General features: G+C 37.7%; 1 non-coding gene and 1 pseudogene across 1 annotated transcript; both read right to left on the reverse strand.

Annotated features, from left to right (window-relative positions):
* Positions 1-5,221: 5,221 nt before the first annotated feature.
* Positions 5,222-5,348, reverse strand: LOC114006096 (U6atac minor spliceosomal RNA). Its single transcript, XR_003547858.1, has one exon. It is a non-coding gene; the product is annotated as a U6atac minor spliceosomal RNA (small nuclear RNA).
* Positions 5,349-11,095: 5,747 nt separating this feature from the next.
* LOC102489511 (olfactory receptor 8S1-like) lies at positions 11,096-12,201 on the reverse strand (annotated as a pseudogene).
* Positions 12,202-19,331: the final 7,130 nt, after the last annotated feature.

The raw sequence follows: 19,331 nt of genomic DNA on the forward strand, positions 1-19,331 counted from the left end.
CACATAATTACACTGTAGTGATCATGGAGAATTGCTTTTTGTCCTTCCATATATCCATAACTTGTATAAATGAAAGTGGTAGCCATTTTGGTAGATTTTCATATTATCACAAAGAAAGGAATTGCCCTGCCTGCCCCATCCCTAAGCAGCACCTCAAACTAATGTTTGAAAATTTTATAAAATGACCAGGGGCAAATATTTTCATTTCAAAGTCGTAGTCACTGTTTAGAGGAGAAGATAGCGACTTCTTTTAATCCTGAGATATAAAACACGGAGGCTAGATTTAGCATATGAGATGAAAGCAGGAAACACTAAAGGGAAAGACTAGGAGGCTGAACACAAAGGGGTTAGAAATGTAAAAGGAAGAATTCAGAGTGTCTTAGATAAGTGCCTGTGTCACCATTTTGCCAACACAGACACTTCACATGGCTTTGGCATACCTACCTGTTCTTTTGACAATATTCTTTTTAAAAACAGATGAAGCAGACTATTGAGTATGTTTATAATTTTGTGGATGTCAAAAAGTTCACTAAAATATGCATCTTCTCTAATTCAGCTAAAAGAATCATTTCACTGATATAAGAATCAAGTCTGAGGTTGAGAATAATAATTAAATTTTTTTTTTTTTTTTACTATAGGGGCCAGCAGGTGGTATGGTGGTTAAGGTGATAGACTCGCATATGGCCAACTGAGTCCTGAATCTGGCGGCTTGAAACTCACATTGGGTGCATGTGTATGTATGCTCAAAATCCTAGCGGGAGAACTGATAATTGAGAAAGGATTGTGATGTGGCTATCCCACCTGGGGGATGACTTCTTACTTTTCCTTTTACTGTCTTCCTCTGTCTCCCCAGTGAGGAGTGCATGTGCCCTGTGGCAAAAACCTTAATTTTTAAAATTTATTTATTTTTTGCTATAGGGCATGTGCACTCACCAGAGAGAGAGAGAGAGAGAGAGAGAGAGAGAGAGTGAGAAAGCACATTATCCGTGAGGGAGGTGACCATGCCACAATCCCTTCTCCTCCATTCTCCTCTTGGGATATTGGGCATATGTGCACATGCACCTGGCATGTTTTTCAAGCTGCTGAGTCTGAGACTCAGATCACTCAATCAGCCATGGGAGATCCAGGTACCTGAACCACCATGCCACTGGCTGGCCCAAGAACAATTTCGATGGAGATAATATCTTAGTTAAAAGACCTTGCCCAAAGGTTCAGCTATTTAGTACATTTATATATAAAATAATGATTCTTTTGATATATAGAAAAGTGTCTTTCTCCCAACAGTTGCTTTAAGATATTTTTGGAATGAAGAAACAATTGAAGGATATGTTTGAAAGGCCAGTGTGGACAAGGTGACTGAAGGATCTTGGGAGCTAAGAGCTAATATTTAGACCCTAGATGCAGGAGAGAGGAATCTAAAATGGGGAGAAAGATATAAGCCCTGGAAGCAGAAAGAATCAAAGAAAAACTTCATCTGCTTAAAGTTATTCTCAGAGCTGTCCTCTCCTGTGTTCCCTTTACACTCTTCATAGCGACTCAGTGGTGACTAGATCTGAGGGTGGATTTAATAATAGAATAAATATACTCAGATTCCCCTAATTGAAGTTCTGGGAAGGCTGGGAAATAAATGGCTCCACCAGTCCAACATCTATCTCTGATATCCTCATTTCACTCCAGGTGTCAGCTTTCTGCAATCTTTTGGTATCCTAAAGCACGAGAGGATTTATGCCTGGGCTGTAAGTTGTCACTGTCCTCCGTGCTGAGCACTGAGTGAATAAAAGCCTTTCTGAGAAGATTTCCAAGATGTCTGGTGCAAGTGCATCATTTGAGAAGACAGACAGCAGACCATTAAAGGGGAGATTGTCTGCCAATGGGTAGAAAGTGCCCATTTCTAGCTCAGAGATGAAGGATGAGCGGAGTGGGAGTCTCAGGCATCAGAATGAATGGAATGGATCATAAAGTTGTAGGAGATGGAGGTGAGGGATGAAAAGGAGCAGCAGAAGAGTGAAAATATACACAGAACTTCACAGGTAGAAAAATAGGGGAATATCAGAAAATCGGGAAATTAATTACCATTCTCATGTCTTTTCTTGGAGGAGGCAGCTGCACACGGTCTGTCTTTCCCATCACTGATAGACACATCATAGATAAGGTCTCTCCCTAAGAGAACCCCTGTCACAGGAGTCTGACTCTTCAGGGTAGACAGTGTTTTCTCTTTAATGTCAACAAGCAAGGGACATCAGCATCTTCAAACTCTGGTAGCACAGGCTGTGTCACAGGATTGGGATCTTTCTTGTGACTACCTTAACCTAGAGAGGAGTCATTCTGTGACGCAGGACACTGTAGAAGGTCATATTCGGAACAACAGGCATATATTTCTTTAAAATCTTTCCACATGATCTCAGCTGCAGTAATATGCTGTCTCCTCGTTTATTTCTTCTATGTTTCTGAAAAGTCGTCTACAAGTATCTCTTAAAGGCAGAACTCTGTAGTTGAACCAATCAGAAGGCTATCTGGGCTTAGGCAGGCACAGGCTGCCCAGGGAATCTGGGCCAATGCCCTGAATTCCCTAGGGTCTCAGCCTGAGGCTGAGCTCTGGACTCACTAGCCACACAGTTTCTAGTAAACCAGAAAGTTAGACTTACTTAGAGCACAGAGAATCTTTTCAGGGCAGTTTTGAAATTTCTGATTTAGATAAATTATTTAAGCCTAGGGGCGAGCTCTTCCTATGCTTGTAGAGGCCAAATAAAGGGAGAATAAGAAAGGAATTAAAAAAATTTTGCTAGTATTGAGATATTTTTGTCATGGTCTTTAGGAATTCTCAGGAACTCTCAGCTATGACATGTTACCGAGCTTTAAATCATTTTCCAGTGTAGATAAAAGTTTTGATTTCTGCAACAGGACTGCTTATTATATTGATGAAATGAGAGGAGATAATCCTACCATGTCAAAAATTGGGGGCCTTGATTTTATACTTTCTGCATTCCAAACATACAATGAATTTTTAAAGAATTTGTTAAGGGAATATTAATTCAAGTATATAGTGAATTATTATTAAGTCTTGCTATAGGTTATTAAAATATTTTGGTCTGGCATAACATCTATAATCCTGGCTACTCGAGATGCTGTGGCAGGAGGATCATGAGTTTGAGGCCAGCTTGGGCAAGATAGAGAACCTATCAACAGACAAAAAAAAAGTAAATTGTCTGAAGTCAACATTATTTATTTATTTATTTATTTATTTTGTCATAGGACATGGAAAAACAGAGGGAGAGAACGAGAGAGAAAGAAAGAGAAAGTAATCACCCCCGGGAGATGGCCATGACATAATACCTTCTCAACTATTCTCTTGAGATTTTAGGCACACATGCATAGCTGCCTGGCATGTTTTTCAAGCCACTGGGTTGGAGACTCCAACCACACAGTTGGCCATGTGGGATCCAGTTGCCTTAACCACCACCTCAGTGGCTGGTCCAACATGTATTATCTTTTCTCAGAGATAGGTCAGTTACTTACAGTGTCAACATTTTAATGATATTTCCATATAAATAATAATATAGAGGACATGTCTCCATTAACTCACTCGAAACATGTATTGTCAATAAAATCCATTCATTCAATATGTGCACATTGTGATGTGTGTGCTAGGCTCTATTAGTTGATAGGGCTTCAAGATAACTAATATATGGGAACCAGCAGTTAGCGTAATGGCTATGTCACTGGACTCCCATGTAGTCGCGTCCTGGACCCGGTGGCTTAAAACTCATGCTGGGCATGTGTGCGTGCATGCCCAAGATCCCGAGAGGAGAATGGAGGAGAAGGGATTGTAGCGTGACCATTCCCCCTGGGCGGTGATTTCTCGCTTTCTGTCTCTATGTCTCTCTCTGTCTGGCGAGCACACGTGCCCTATAGCAAAAATCTCTCCAAAACAAACAAACAAACAAACAAAAGAACCTATTAAGGGGCCAAAAAAAAAAAAAAGATAACTAATATGTGTTCTTTCACATCTGTTTAAGCCCTTCTAGGTGGAAATAGGCATTATTTTTGAAACAACAACTTTCAAGAGAAGTTAAATCCTGTCTGAAATGACTGCCCAATTGCATGTTAGAAAATAGATGTTTGGGGTCAGCAAGTGGCCTGGCAGTTAAGGCACTGGACTCTCACATAGCCGACCACAGCTCAAGTTCTGGACCCAGTAGCTTGAAAATCAGGCCGGATGCATGTACATGCATGCCCAAATTCAAAGTGGCCATCTTCCCTTGGAAGTGATTTCTCATGTTCCCTCTCATTGTCTCTCTCTGTCTCTCTGGTGAGCACATGTGCCCTTTTGCGAAAATCATTAAAAAACAAAAAAGGAAGGAAAAAGAAAATAGATGCTTAAGTTATAGTAAGTAAATATTTCTATTTGTGTTAAAGCCAATTTTGTTTGATTTTCATGTAGTTTGAAAATATTATTTGTTGCCTGGCAATTCATCTGTAAAATAAGAAGTGTAAAAAGTTAAGAAAGTTGGCCTGCCAATCTGGGGTGCAGTGATTAGGGCAGCTGGATCCCACATGGCTGACTGAGCAGTTGGGGTCCTGGACTCAGTGACTTGAAAAACAGGTGAGACACCTGTGTGTGCATGCCCAACATCCTGAAAGGAGGGAGAAATGGAGCAGAAATTATTACGGTATGGTCATTCCTTACCAGGGGGAGGGGATGACTTTCTTACTTTCCTTCTCTCTTTTTCTTGTTGAAAAAAAAAAATTTAAACAAAGGCAAAAGTCTTGAACATCTATGACAATATGGAACTTAGAGTTGTTAGGTGAGGGGTAGGAGCAATTTTATTGTTGTTACTGAGGAAATGGATGATTGGGCAGTAACTGTTCATGTAGTCTTATTGAGAGTAGGGGAAATAGGGGAATAGGTGAGTAAGATAATTTTTTCTAAATCTCCCAGTTAGGCTAGGGCAATTCTTATTTATCACTTCCACTTTTTTTTTTATTACATAAGATTAAAAGAATATTTTATTGCTTATTATCTTTGTAAGTAGGAAATGTATGGTATGAAATAACAAAGGGAAGTAGGAAGTATGAGTGATCAAGTGTAGTCAATGAAGGCATATGATACTAACATTGAATAATAAACCAGAAAGCATATGCTGGACCTAGAGGAACAACTAAAACAATAATTAAAAGAGAGATGGCAACTGGTCACTTGAAGAAATAATGAATTTCCCATAAAATAACCTTGGTAGATTTCACAAAGTAGGTGGCAATTACTTAACTCTAGGTGTCTTGAAAGAGTCCAAGGAGCTCTTTCATTCTTGTCAAGGAAAATATCAACCTTTCCCTCTTTTCTTAAAGACAGATTTAAAAAAACGTGTTTGTGAATATCTTATCTGACCCAGTCTTTTAAAAAAGTTATCTTTCATTTTTGTCAAGGAAAATATTAACCTTCCCCTTTTTTCTTAAAGACAGATTAAAAAAAAACATACTCAGAGCTAAGATATATTTGTGAATATCTGACCTGACCCAGTCTTTTTTAAAAATTAAGTGAGGCAATGAAAATGAAGATATCATTAGTTGTAAAGCATGATATTCATGCAATACATTTTTCTGATAATCACAGTTTAATTTATGCCACCAGCCATGTGCAATAAGCAAGATTATGAGGCTTTTACATTGGTTAGTGTGATACGTGCATGGGGATGACATAATGGAGGTAGATTTTATGGAATCTTGGTTCATGATAGGTATTTTAGTAAATGTCTAAGCTTTGAAAGTATGAATTAGTGTCTTTTTTGGTGTGTATTGCACTGGAAATAGATGTATAGCATCTGGGAAGATGAGGAGGTGTATGATCAGGAGGTTAGTTTGGGCTAAAGATACAAATCAGGGAACCAGAACCATGAGTGGTCATTAAAACCATGGAGATGAATAAAATAATGCCAGGAAAAAAAAAATGTAAGGCAGAAAGATTTCCAAAGACAGAATGATAGGGAATAGCATCATTTAAGGAGGTTGTAGATGAAGTAAAAACTGCAATTAGACTGTGGCAGAGTGGCTTTAGATCAAGGGAGAACCCAGAAAACCTAAAAATCAGAATTTCAAGAGAAAGAATGCACTGTCAGTGGTACCAAACTGCCTCAGTCACAGAAGATAAGGACCACAGGAACTAGAGGCACAGTGCAAGGGCCCTCCTTTAAGAGTCAGTTCATCGCTTTGGCTAAGTTTCCTGTGAGGTTGGTCACCCAGATGGTATTACGTATTGTCCTCTGAACTCTGGTAGTAAGACTGCACAGTCTGAAATTGCATCATACTATTGGTGTTTATGTATCTGTCATTTCCCATAGACAGTGTGCCTGAAGACGAAGGCTGTGTCTTTATTTATCTTTTACCTCCACAGGGACTGGGGAGTGAATGAGTATTTTATGAATGGATGAATATGACTTTTTAATACAGGAGAAAGAGAAGGCAGAGGGCAACTTTTCTGAGGGAAGATTACTATTTTATTTCACTTTTTTATGTGGGGGAGGAGGAGAAAACAGAGAGGGGAGAAGAAAAAGAGAAGGGAAAGACAAAAAGAGAGAGAGAGAGAGAGAGAGAGAGGGAGAGAGAGAGAGAGAGAGAGAGAGGGGAGAGAGAGAAAAAGAGAGAGAAAAAAATATATAGTTCCAAATTGACTAGGATTACAAGCATGTGCAACTATGTCCGGTGTGTTCAGATCGGGCTTGGAACCAAACCTAGGTCTTCCGTGCAGTTTCCAGCCTCCCAGGTGGTGGCACTACTAGTGTATCACTGAGCCTGGGCCGTTATTTCATTTTAAATGTGAGAAAAGGAGCATGATTATACCTATAGAAAATGAACCAGTAAAACTGGAGAACTTAAACTTATATAATAGAATAGGAAACACTGATGTAGCCAGGTTTGTGAGGAGGTGGTAAGTATTTACACAAACCAAATACATACATGTACGCATATGCAGACACACCAAATGGGTAGAGAATGCTTTTGTCCCCCTCACAGAGTTTTCACTGACACTGAAGCAAAATGTTAAAGTTATATGCAGATAAAGATTTTGGACATGGAGGAAAATGATTAAGAGAGTCTCTGACAAGTGTATAGGAAGACCATCTGCTGGGGTCTCCTTGTTCAGTTCAAGAAGGACAATGATAGTGCTGAGGGTCACGTTATGTTTGAAGCATAAACCCAATTTCACTGTTGTTCCTGTCCTGGACACGGAAATAGAGAAAGTAGGTGGGCTTGTGAATGCAAAGAAAGGAAACGTGAAACTGGAATTTAAAAAGAGTCACAGTAGGAGACCAGCAGGTGGTGTGGTGGCTGACTGCAGTTTGAATCCCGGACCTGGCAGCTTGAAACTCACGCCGGCATGCCCAAAAATACCAAGAGGAGAATGGAGGAGAGGGGACTGTGGCATGGCCGTTCCCACTGGGAGGTGATTTATCATGTTCTCTCTCACTGTTTCTCTCCAACAAGCACACACATCATACGGCAAAAACCTTAAAAAATAAAAACAACAACAAAAAACCATTCACATGCAAGTGAAAAAGTAAGAAGCTGGAAGGAGGGAAGATTATCGTCTAAGGCTAGGGAGAACAGTGTGGGTGCTATTCAGATAAAATGATCAGATTTTGCGGGTCACCATATCAGCACAATGCTGAAATCAAGTTGAGGTACCGTAGATGGACTTACAACATTATATAAATCTAATACTGGGCTTTTAGATGATTCACCCACATAAATGTTGAAGTTTCCTATTATGACAATCAGGAAGTGAGATTGGCAGGAAGATGTGACCTCACATTCAAATGTGATTGAAGAATGAAGACATGGTAGAAATGAGCAATGAAGATGAAAAAGGGCAAGATTTAGTGGTGACCTCCCAATCTCTGGGCCAACATGTCCTCCAACCAAGGTAGACCAATATCCATCCTCTGAGGGGCCCATCACTTAGGTACAGACAAGTACAGGATCAAGTCCCCTATCCACAGTGCTTAGTCTGTGAGTGGATATTGGATCTAAGCAGACTAATCTAAAGTGCTTCTCTGGCAGCTTTTCTGTTTGAACTTCTTTTTTTTTTGGGAGAGGTTTTTGCTATAGAGCGCATGCGCTCGCCAGACAGACAGAGACAGAGAGAAAGCGAGAAATCACCCCCCAGGGAGGATGGCCACACTGCAATCCCTTTTTCTCCATTCTCCTCTTGGGATTTTGGGCATGCACATACATGTGTCCGGTATGAGTTTCAAGCTGCCAGGACTGGAACTCGAATTATAGTTCACAACATGGAAGTCCAGAGCCTTAACCACTAGACTACCCTCTGACCCCTCATTCTCTAATTCTGAATTCATTGACAGTGTTGTTTGTATTAACTGCTTTATATTCTTCCTATTTTCTCAATGCTCTGAAGGTTGGCTCCACTCTACCACCACTGCCCGTGATACTGCTATTGCACTTATGGAAAAAGAATACTTCCAAGCGTGAGAAACCAGTCAGTAGATGTAGATAGTCCGAGGATAAATTGGACCAAACCAATTCACCTCAAGACAAATCACTGAAAAAGCCCCCTACATAAATGTGTATTAGCCTAAACTTTCTACTACAACTGTATTTAGCTTTCTTATATGATTGGTGCTTTCAATCCCTCTGAGGACTTTGCCAATTTAACTGATTATTAAACCTTTGAACATTCTTACATATAACTCTCTTAAACATGCACATTCCTAAAGTCATGCAAGTAGACAATCATAATTGCGAATGTGATGGAAATTCACCTAGAGAATATTCCTTTGTAACTAGGGAGACAAAAATTGCAGTGCTTCTGAACTTTTTCTTTTGCATGACAGAATGAATGTAAAAAAGCAAAAGACAAGGAAATTGAACAGAGATTGAAGTGTACCCTGAAGTCCTCATTCTCAAATACAAAAGCAAATAATGTGAGCATATTCTAGTCAGAATATTTGGTTTCAGGGGATAACTCCTACTCAAGTAATCAAAATTTTATTTTTAAATTTATTTTATTATTTTTTAAAAATTATTTTATTTAACTTTATTTATTTAAATTTTATCAGAGAGGGACAGAGAGAGAGAGAGAGAGAGAGAGAGAGAGAGAGAGAAAACGATAAAGTAAGCAAGCCTCCAGGTCTGAGACTCGAACTGCTGTCAGTCATGTGGGGGTCCAGCGCCTTAACCACCATGCCCTCTTTCAGCTCCTGGAAAATTTATTTTAACAATAAATGTAAATAGGATCCTAGAAAAAGACAAACACAAAATCCCCCAAAACAAGAGATATCGTAAATCTAGGACATGGGAAGAATGGGAAGAATAGTAGAGAGGGACCATATCTTTGTTATTTAGACATCCCTTCAAGAAAATGACTCACTGCTTGAAGGTTTCCAAGTAAAACATCATCACAGGACTTGGAATTTAAATTCTAGAGAAATTGAATATGTTTGACTTAGACTGTAATATATTTGTTCAGTTTTAGCAAGACTTCATCATGACTGTTGAATACTCATCCAATCCTTATAATCATTAACTGACTTGAGTTTTACAGTTTGTGAAAATCACATCTACTTTAAATGTTTAAGAATTTACAAATGTATACATTGTTTTTAAGTAACATAGATCCCAGTAGTCTTATTATATGCCAGTTGGAAAAAATTCATTTTTTTCTGGCTTATAATTTTTTTTAAAGAAGTTTACTTATTCCATAAGTCATTAAGACAAAGAGACAGAGATATATCACCTCTGACAGGGCCCTGACCCACCCTGTTTCTGCCAGCCCAGATCATGGGCACAAGTGTGCCTGACACACCCAGAGAGGTTTTTGAATATGAACTGTCAACTCTTGCATGTGGATCTGCCTTGCAGAGAGTCATGCTTCACTACTGCACTACTATCCACCTCTCAGACTTGATATCTATCTATCATCTATCTCTATCTATCTATCATCTATCTATCTATCTCTATCTATATCACTTCTACTTATAGCTATAGAGTGCATGTACTAAAGAGAGTGAGAGAGAGCAAGAGTGAGAGAGAATGGGAGATAGTGAGGGAAAAAGTGAGAAGCACCCCCCTCCCCAAGGGCGATGACCACACCAAAATCCTTTCTCCTCCCTCTCCTCTTGGGATTTTTGGCACACACTTACATATTTCAAGCCACCAGGTCCAAGACTCAAACCACACAGTTTAACATGTGGTATCTAGCTGCCTTAACAACTGTACCACCTGCCTGGCCCATTGGTTTATAATTTTTTATGTAGGAAGTATCAAGAGAGGCAAGCCAGATTACAGAGTTTGTTTCTTTGTAAGATAAGACTTAAACTTTATTATTTAGCAAGGGAAAGTGATATGGTCAGATTCATACGTTAAATTGATGATTCTAGTCTGTGCGTGCAGGTATATAGCAGGAGGTGAAGGACTAGGGTGAAAAGATTGGATTAAGAGATTATATTCCTTGATTATATAGCAAAGATAATGAGGACTGGTCAACTTCAAGAACTATGTAGAAAGTAAAATTGGAAGGACTCAGTGGTTGTTGGCATGGAAAATGAGGGAGAAAGTTGAGTGGAGAATGACTACTGTGTCCTCATTTGGGAAATGGGTAGATGGTATTGCCAACAACTGAGACAGCAAATAATACAAGAAGTCAGCTTAAAAGGAAAAATGATATATTTTGAACTTGTTGAGATTGAAGCGCCATTGGGATGTAAAGGGTGATAAGTCAATTATCCAGATGAATAAGAGAGGTACTATAGGAAACAGTCTTACCTGAAGATGTTGGTTTTGGCTTTAGGCTGGGAGTTAAAACCACAAGAATGGATGTAAGAATGAACTGAGAGTGCATAGAATGTGGTAAACCATCGTCCATGAACTGAACCTTGAACACCAATATAAAGAGGGGGAATAGATGATGATCAATTCTATTCACTACAGTCAAACACAAATGAGAGCTTATGAAGAATTTTTTTATAAAGCTAAAAAATTTTAAAAAAATTCTTTCTTTCTGTTGAATTTCTTATTTTGTCTGTGTATGGTTTTCCTCATTTTTTCTTGGTTCAGTTGTCTACCATCTTACACGTTAGAGACATTACCTCAAAGTCTTTTTCATAGCTGTCTTAAACTTGTTCTTTATGCTGTAGATGAGAGGATTTAACATCGGTGTGACTGCGCTGTTCTCTAAGGACAAGAGCAAATCTAGAGGAGAACTAGAGGAAGGCACGAGTTAGCAAAGAAAACCTGAACCAAAAAAAAAAGGATTAGTCCAATGAAGTGTGAGGATCAAGAGAAGGCCTTGCTTCTGTCTGTTGTGGAGCTGATGCTTAAGATGGTAGAGATATATGAGCATAGGAAAAGATCATTGAGATAAAGTTTCCAAGTCCACACAATAGACTGGAGCAGGACATGATATTAATTGATTATGATGGAGATATCAGAGCAAGACAGGGGGAAAAGAGCAGGCAGCTCACAGGTGTAGTGGTGTATGGTTTGGAGCATCACAGAAGTCCAGGTTAACAGCCAAGAGCACAGTGATAACTGCATTAACAGAGGCCAAGCTCCACTAGACCAACACCAGTCTCATACAGACTACTCATCACCTGGATGCAGAGCAGTGGGTAGCAGATGGCAGCATAGTAATCCTAGACCATCATCGAAAGCAGACAGGCTTCAGTCCCTGAAGGGAAAACACAAAGAAGATTTGAGTCAGCCTTCTACTATGATGGTTTTCTTTTCAGATAGAAGGTCCTCCAGTAGCTTAGGCAGAGTGACAAAAGAGAAGCAAAGGTCTATGAACGTCAGATTACTTAAGAAGAAGTATAGGGGTTTGGAGGTGAGAGTCAGCCCTGATCACCAGCAACGTCATTGAGTTCTCCATCATGGTCAGGAGGTATAGTTCCAGGAACAACTGATAGAGCAGAGTCTTAATGTGGGGGCACCAGACAGCCCAGTGAGAATAATCTCAGTGATGGTGCTGTGATTACTCAAGGCCGTTTGTAGAAGATACATCCTTGGAATAAAATAGAAAAAGGAGTTAGAACATCTATGATTTTCTCCATCATTTAGAACATCATCTTGTCTTTTCATATATTCCTCCCTTCTCTGCCCCAACTTGGGCTGTGACATCTTAAAACTTCCCTCAATATATTCTAGTAAGAGTTTGTATCTTTTTGCATTAATGCACCAATCTTTGATCATAGTCTTCACAAACATCAGAGAGCTCTACTCCTGTTTCACATGGATTTACTGAACAAATGATATTTTTGGCTCACTTACCTTACCCATTAATTTAATTTAATTTTCACTGCATGCTCTAAATTACTTAAAATCATTATGTTTCAATGAAATGTTATATATCTGTTTGTTCCAAACATTTTCTCTTCTCATAATTTTTTCTGTTCTAAGTAATATAGGGTTTCTTCTTAAACAGTGCATTAAATTTTAATAAAAAAACTGTTTCTGTATGCAGAGCACTTTTTCTCGCTTTCCCTGTTTATTCTCACAGAAATTTTATAAAGTATTTCTGGGCCAGAAATGTATCCTCATTTTACCCTTGAATAATATGCTATTAAATCATGTTGGCAACAAATAGATCCCAAAAATAAATTTTATTTTTCCCCCTAATGCTTAGCTCAGTTTTTTAGAACTCACAGAAGTAAGGATCAGTTTTCTTATCCTGACATTCAGAGTTGTTACTCATTTATCTTTAATTTATCTTCCAGTTATTTTTGCCGTTTTTAATGCCAGAAAGGTTTACTTATTTCTGTGTTTTTGATCATATTGTTATTCACTCAAATGTTCTCTTCCTTTATTCCACCGATTCAATTTTTTTTTTTTTTTGAGAGGTTTTCGCTACAGGGCGCATGCGCTCGCCAGACAGAGACATAGAGACAGAAAGCGAGAAATCACTCCCCACGGGGGATGGTCACGCCGCAATCCCTTCTCCTCCATTCTCCTCTCGGGATCTTGGGCACGCACGCACACACGCCCAGAGTGAGTTCTAAACCACCAGGTCTGGGATGTGAACCGCGGTTGACTACATGGGATTCCAGCAACATAGCCATTATGCTAACTGCTGGTTCCCGCACTGATTCAATATTCAAACACTCATATACCTTCTAGGCTCATCTCAATTCTACTATTTCACTACCAAGCTTAAATTCTAAAATTCTAAAATTCTATTAATAAATTAGTCAGACCAAGCTCATATGCACCTTAGACCCAAGTCTAAGTTACCTGTGTGCATGGACAAACAATAGGACAGTGTTCAGTTTCATGTGACTTCTGCTAGACCCAGTGATGGTGAAGCATAAGCATATGTAGAGGCTACTTTTGAGGAACCTTCATGAGTAAATCTGTAAATTATCATGGATAATCTGTTGAAAGAGAATAGTTGACCTGGAATCTATGCAAGCAAAGTGAAATGCTAAATTTGTTCTATATGGATGGCTTTGATTTTTGTGGATACAGTTATTCTAAAAATTTCTTCCACTTTTCTACTTTTATTGACCAGGGGAACCTGGCCCCAATGTCTTTGGTGAGTAAGGAGTCTCACCTAAGAATAGTGTAGAATTTCTGAAGAAATTTTTTTTCTAATATTCTAATACAGATTTTATGTGAATAAACATGACAGTTATTTGTATTACATGATCTTGGGAGTGTCACAAAGAAAGGAACTCGCCTTTCCTTGTCATCCTAAAGAGCAGTTCAGACTGATTCCAGGGATTTCTTCAATGAACAAGAACAAAGTCATCATTTAAATTCTAGATGGTATTCTAGGCAGAGAGATAAATAAATTCTAGACAGGAAAATAAATCTGAGCTCTCAGTCACTGTTTAGAATGAAAGATGTTGGCATTATTTTAACGAACACTTGGGAGAATGATGCCAGATTTATACATGGATGAGAACAAAAGACTGAAATTAAAGAAAAAAGAATTAAAAGAGTAAAAGATGTGAAAAGAATATTTCAGAAGCATCCCAGACAAACCTTGCCATACTGATTGTTTCAAGATATATTTGGAATCAATAGAATTAGTAAAAGGTGTGTTTGAAAGACCAGCTTATATGAGGTAGTATCTTGGGGATTGCAGGTGATGTTCAGATCTCAGGTACATGAGGGAGCAATTTGAATTGGGAAAAAATTTATCTCTTGTCCTCTCCCAAATTATTCACAGTGTCTCAGTGGTTGATTAAATCTGGTGATGACTTTTAAATAGGAAAAAACTAACAGAAGTTCTGTGTAAGCAGTGGTAAGTAGCTCCAACGGTCCAAGTTCCATCTCTGATATTTTCATTTGTCATCTTTGTGCAGATTCTTGAAGTATGAAAGGATTTATGCCTGACCTGTAAGATGTTGGTGAGAGGGAGGGAATCAAGAGGGAAAAGAAAGAAGCAAAACATTTAAGAAACAAAAATGAAAATTTATCTGTTGATGATAAAGTGCCTGATACCTTTAACTGAACTAATACAGTGTATTCATGCTGGGAAAATTCATTTTATAAGCTGTAATGACATTCAGTGTTTGAATGCATAATAACCAAACAAACAAACAGAAATGAACAAGATGTCTCTCCCTAGTGTTATACAGGGAGAAAAGGAATATTTCTCTGAGAAGGTCCCCAAAGGTGGCTGAGAACAGACACCAGGGGCTCATCCAAGGAGGGAGGTATTCCACCAAAAAGTGGAAAGTTTTCATGTCTATTTCTGGAAAGAGAAACAGGTGGAGATGGAGTCTTAGGATTTAGCATTAGTGAGATTAATTAGAGAGTTCCAAGGAGCAGGGATAAACGAGAGGATAGTCAGCAAAACTAAAACATATATAGTAATTTTCAGGAAATATAAATAACAGATATATGGGTAGATATTACTATGTTTCTTTATTTTTCCTGGAGGAAGCATTTCCCCATGTTTTGACTTTCCCATTCAGGTAGACATATTAAAGCCTTCCTACAGGAGAACCTCTGTTACAAGAGTTTGACTCTCAGAGAACATAGATATTTATTTATTTATTTACTGTTACTAAGTGGTGGACTTTAAATTGGTCAAATTCTACATATACTTGCAATGCCACAAAATCAGGGCTATTCTCCTTAACACTTTAACCTAGATTGGTGTAATTCTATAATGCAGGGCACTATAAGGAAAAATGAGGACACTTTCTCCAAAGAAGTTTATATTCTGAATTGGAATATATTTCATTAAAACTTCATATGATCTCAGATCCAGTAAACTTCCATCTTCTCACTTATTTCCTTTGTAATTATGAATATTATTATTACTATTATTATATTTTAAGGTTTTTGTCAAAGGAATGCATATTCTCTGGAGAGAGACAGTGAGTGGGAACATGAGAAATCAGTTCGGGAGAAGGGGATGGACATGCCATAATTCCTTTTTCTCCATTCTCCTCATGGGATTTTGGGCACACACACACATTCACACACACATACCCCTGGAGTAAGTTTTAAGCCATCAAGCCTGGGACCTGATCCATGGTCTGCCATGTCCCGTGCCTTAACTACTATGCCACCTGCTGGTCCCTGAATATTATTTTTAAAATACCACTTAAGGGGTTGGCAGGTGGTGTTAGAGTGCTGGACTCCCACATGGCTGACTGTGGTTCCAGTCCTGGACCCAGTGGCTTGCTTTCTCACTTTCCCTCTCTCTTGCCTGTGCATTATCTCTCACTCTCTCTCCCTTTGCCCCTCTCTGGTCAAATTTAAATAAATAAATAAAGTTAAATAAAATAATTCTTTTTTCTTAAAAAAGAAGGATATCACTTAAAGAAAGAAACCTCTAACAGAGTCAATCATGAGGCAGTCTGTCTATATGCACCCATGGGTTGTATTTGGCATTCAGAAAAAGGAAGATGAAGGCCCTATATTCCTTGAAGTTTCAGACTGAATCCAAACTTTGGACTCATTACACAGTTTCTTGTTAACTAGAAGGGTAAATAGTAAGATGCACAGGGGTATATTTGAAATTTCCGAATTAAAGCAATTATTTAAAGCCTAAAAGAGGATTCTTGTTGGGCTGGTGGGACTTGCTAAGGGGAAAATACAAAAGAGACCTTTTTTAAAAATTTTATTCTGCCAAAGAAAGATTATTTTTCTCGTGGCCATATAGGGCAGAAAATGCCCTTTAGGGAATTATTATTGAGCTTTCTTTATATAAGGTTAATACTTTTTATCCTTATTTGATTTCAGGAAGTTTAATCAACATTTTAATGGCGTTTTCACAATTAGATCTGGATTTCCAATTACACAAATCAACAGCTTTTTTCTTCCTCTGAAGAACACCAAAATGTTTTCAGGCTATCTGTTGGGGCATATGGGTAGGTCAGTAAAGCAGAGTATATATAGAAGAGCTTGACCAATTTCTTAGATTAATTGAATTATTATTATTTCTTTTCTTTTTGCCTGCTGAGTTGTTTGAGTTTGGTGTATATTCTGGTTATTAATCTCTTGTGAGATGACCAGTTTGCAAATATTTTTTTCCATTCTGTAGGTTGTCTCTTTAGTCAATTGTTTTCTTTCTAGCTAAATTTGCCCCTCTACACCTTAGAGTGCTGTGGATCCATATAAGCACTTAGAAAATAGTTTTTCAGTGGTAATTCTATTGGAGTTATGCTTAAATGATTCCAAGGGCCATGATACATTTTAAAAATCAGCTATCTCAAAAAATTATGGCTGTTGCTTTTTTAATCCAGAAGAAAATTTTAACTTCTAGAATTGTGAAAAAATATATTTCTGTTGTTTAAGTCATCCAGTCTGTGACCTAGCAAAATAATACACCTAATAATACACATCACAAAGAAGTGCAAGAGCTCTAGAATAAAACTCACAAAGCACATTTGAAAGACATTACAGAGACCTAACTAAATGGAGGGCTATAACTTGTTCATGAACTGGAGGACTCAATGTTGAGAAAATTCTTTGTTGTGTTAGTTCCTTTTACCTTCATCTGTGTGTTGAATTCCAATCAAAACCCCAAATGACTTAGTTATTGACAAACTTATTAAAATATTTATATGAAAAAAAAAGAGCCAAGAACAACCAAGGAAATCTTGTAAAGAAATAAACTTGAAAAACAGAACAAAACAAAACAAAACAGAAAAGAAACTCATACTCCCCTGTACAAAAAGCTATTATAATGACATAAAAATTAACATAGTATTACACTTTGTACTGAGGACTAGTAAAGTTGAGCACATTTTCTTCAGTTAAAGAATATCAAAAAAGCCTATGTACTCCTGCTTAGTTTCTGTAAACAAACTGTGATCTCAGTACAAAGTGGAATACAACCACAATATAATCACAACTCACACACCAGAATTCTAAAATAAAAAAATTACAAAATACCCAAAGTAGTCACTATGTAGAGCAACTGGAACTCTCATGTATTACTGGTGAACATATACCTTTTTACAACCACTTGGGAAAGTGCTTGGAAGTATCTACTCAAATGAAAATATACATATTGAATAGCAAAGCCATTCTTAGTTAGATCCTAAAAAAGGAATGAGTATTGATGTGTACCAAGAAACATGTGTAAGAATATTGTTTTACTGTTCATTGTAGTCATACACCAGAAACACTCAAATACCCTGCACAGTACAATAAATCAATAAATTGTGTATTCACACAATGAAAAACTATTCAGCATTGACAATGAACAATTACAAATATACTGAACATTGTGGATTTCCTTTTTTTTTTTAATTTCACCTGTTTCTTATTTTCACACTTTTCCACAAACATTTATTTTACATATAAAAAAAATTTTGCTCATACTCCATAGTTCTTGACAGTTAATAAACAACTTTCAAAATTTTAAAAGACTGAATTTTAAAGATAATATTCAAAATATTTTTAAAAATTTTGTATAATTTTGTTTGTGACTCTGTAACAACAGAGACAGTATGGTTTTAAATATTTTTGAGAAAATATTTACATATCAACTACCGAAATTGTTGAAAAGCAAATGCCCAGCACAGTAGTCACACATAAACCTTTTCAATTCAGCCCTGCCTATCAAGTATTCTGTGATATACCATCTGCTAGCAAAGTTCAGTCTCTTTTTCTTCCTTCAAAGTCTCTTTCAAGATAATCTTCTGGTGTAGTTGGTCTTTTGCAATATCTACTGATTACAATGCTGGGCTGGAAAAGTCCAGGTTATTTTATGTTATACATTCTTTTCTATATCTTCTCTAATCCTCTCTGCTAGGTGGTACTATTTATGGTGACAGGCCATTTTTCTTTTTTTGGAGAGTTTATTTATTTATTGCTATAGGGTGCGTACCCTCACCAGAAAGACAGAGAGAGATAGAGAGACAGAAAGTGAGAAATCACCCCCTGGGGGGGATGGCCATGCCACAATCCCTTCTCCTCCATTCTCCTCTCAGGATCTTGGGCATGCAAGCACATGTGCCTGCTGTGACTTTAAGTCACTGAGTCCAGGACTTGAACCGTGGTTGACTACATGGGAGTCCAGTGACATAGCATTATGTTAACTGCTGGTCCCGCCAAACCATCATTTTAAGAGCTTCTTTTGGCTTACTTGAGATCTATCTTAGTTCCATAGCTTTCTGATTGATCTTCAGATATGACATTCCAGTCAAAGCCCTGTACAATAATGAGTATTTCCCATTTCCGATTCAATGCAGCAAGCATTATTGAACTTATGAAAATAACCATTTTGCCACAAAATGAGAATACTCCCAAATATTTCCAATTTATTTCCATTTAAAGAAACAAACAAGAAAAAGAGTTTAACAAATTGTTGAACCTATCAATGACTCAAAAAAAAGTAAAATGTTAAATTGGGAAAACAAAGCATAGGAAAAAAAGAAATCAGTAACGTTTTACTCAAAAGTCATAAAATTCTGTTTTGCTAGTTCAGTCTTATGTTCAAACTCTCTTCAGTTGAATATGCAGAGTTGTTACTGTGGACCAATCTTTCTGTTTAAATCCTGGAAGTTAACACTCAACGTTGTTACTGATATTTCTTGTCCCTAGCATTAAATTGATCATTTTCTTGGTTGCCTTTTGTTCTATTTCTGTATGTGTCTTTAGTTTTCTTGGTCGAGCACTCGTTTCAGAACTTCTTGAAGAGTGGGTCTGCTACTGGCAAATTCTTTCAGGTCTTGTTTATCTGAGAATGTTTTAATCCTTTCTTTCCATATGAAGGATAATTTTGCCTGGAATATTCTTGGTTGAAACTGTTTTTCACTTAACACTTTGAATATATGTTCCCATTCTTTCTTTGCTTGCATTGTTTCTGATGAGAGATCTGAGGTTAGCCTGATTGGATAACCTTTATAAGTAAC

The sequence above is a fragment of the Tupaia chinensis genome, unplaced genomic scaffold (genome assembly GCF_000334495.1).
Source record: "Tupaia chinensis unplaced genomic scaffold, TupChi_1.0 Scaffold145652_1, whole genome shotgun sequence".
Classification (NCBI taxonomy): domain Eukaryota; kingdom Metazoa; phylum Chordata; class Mammalia; order Scandentia; family Tupaiidae; genus Tupaia; species Tupaia belangeri.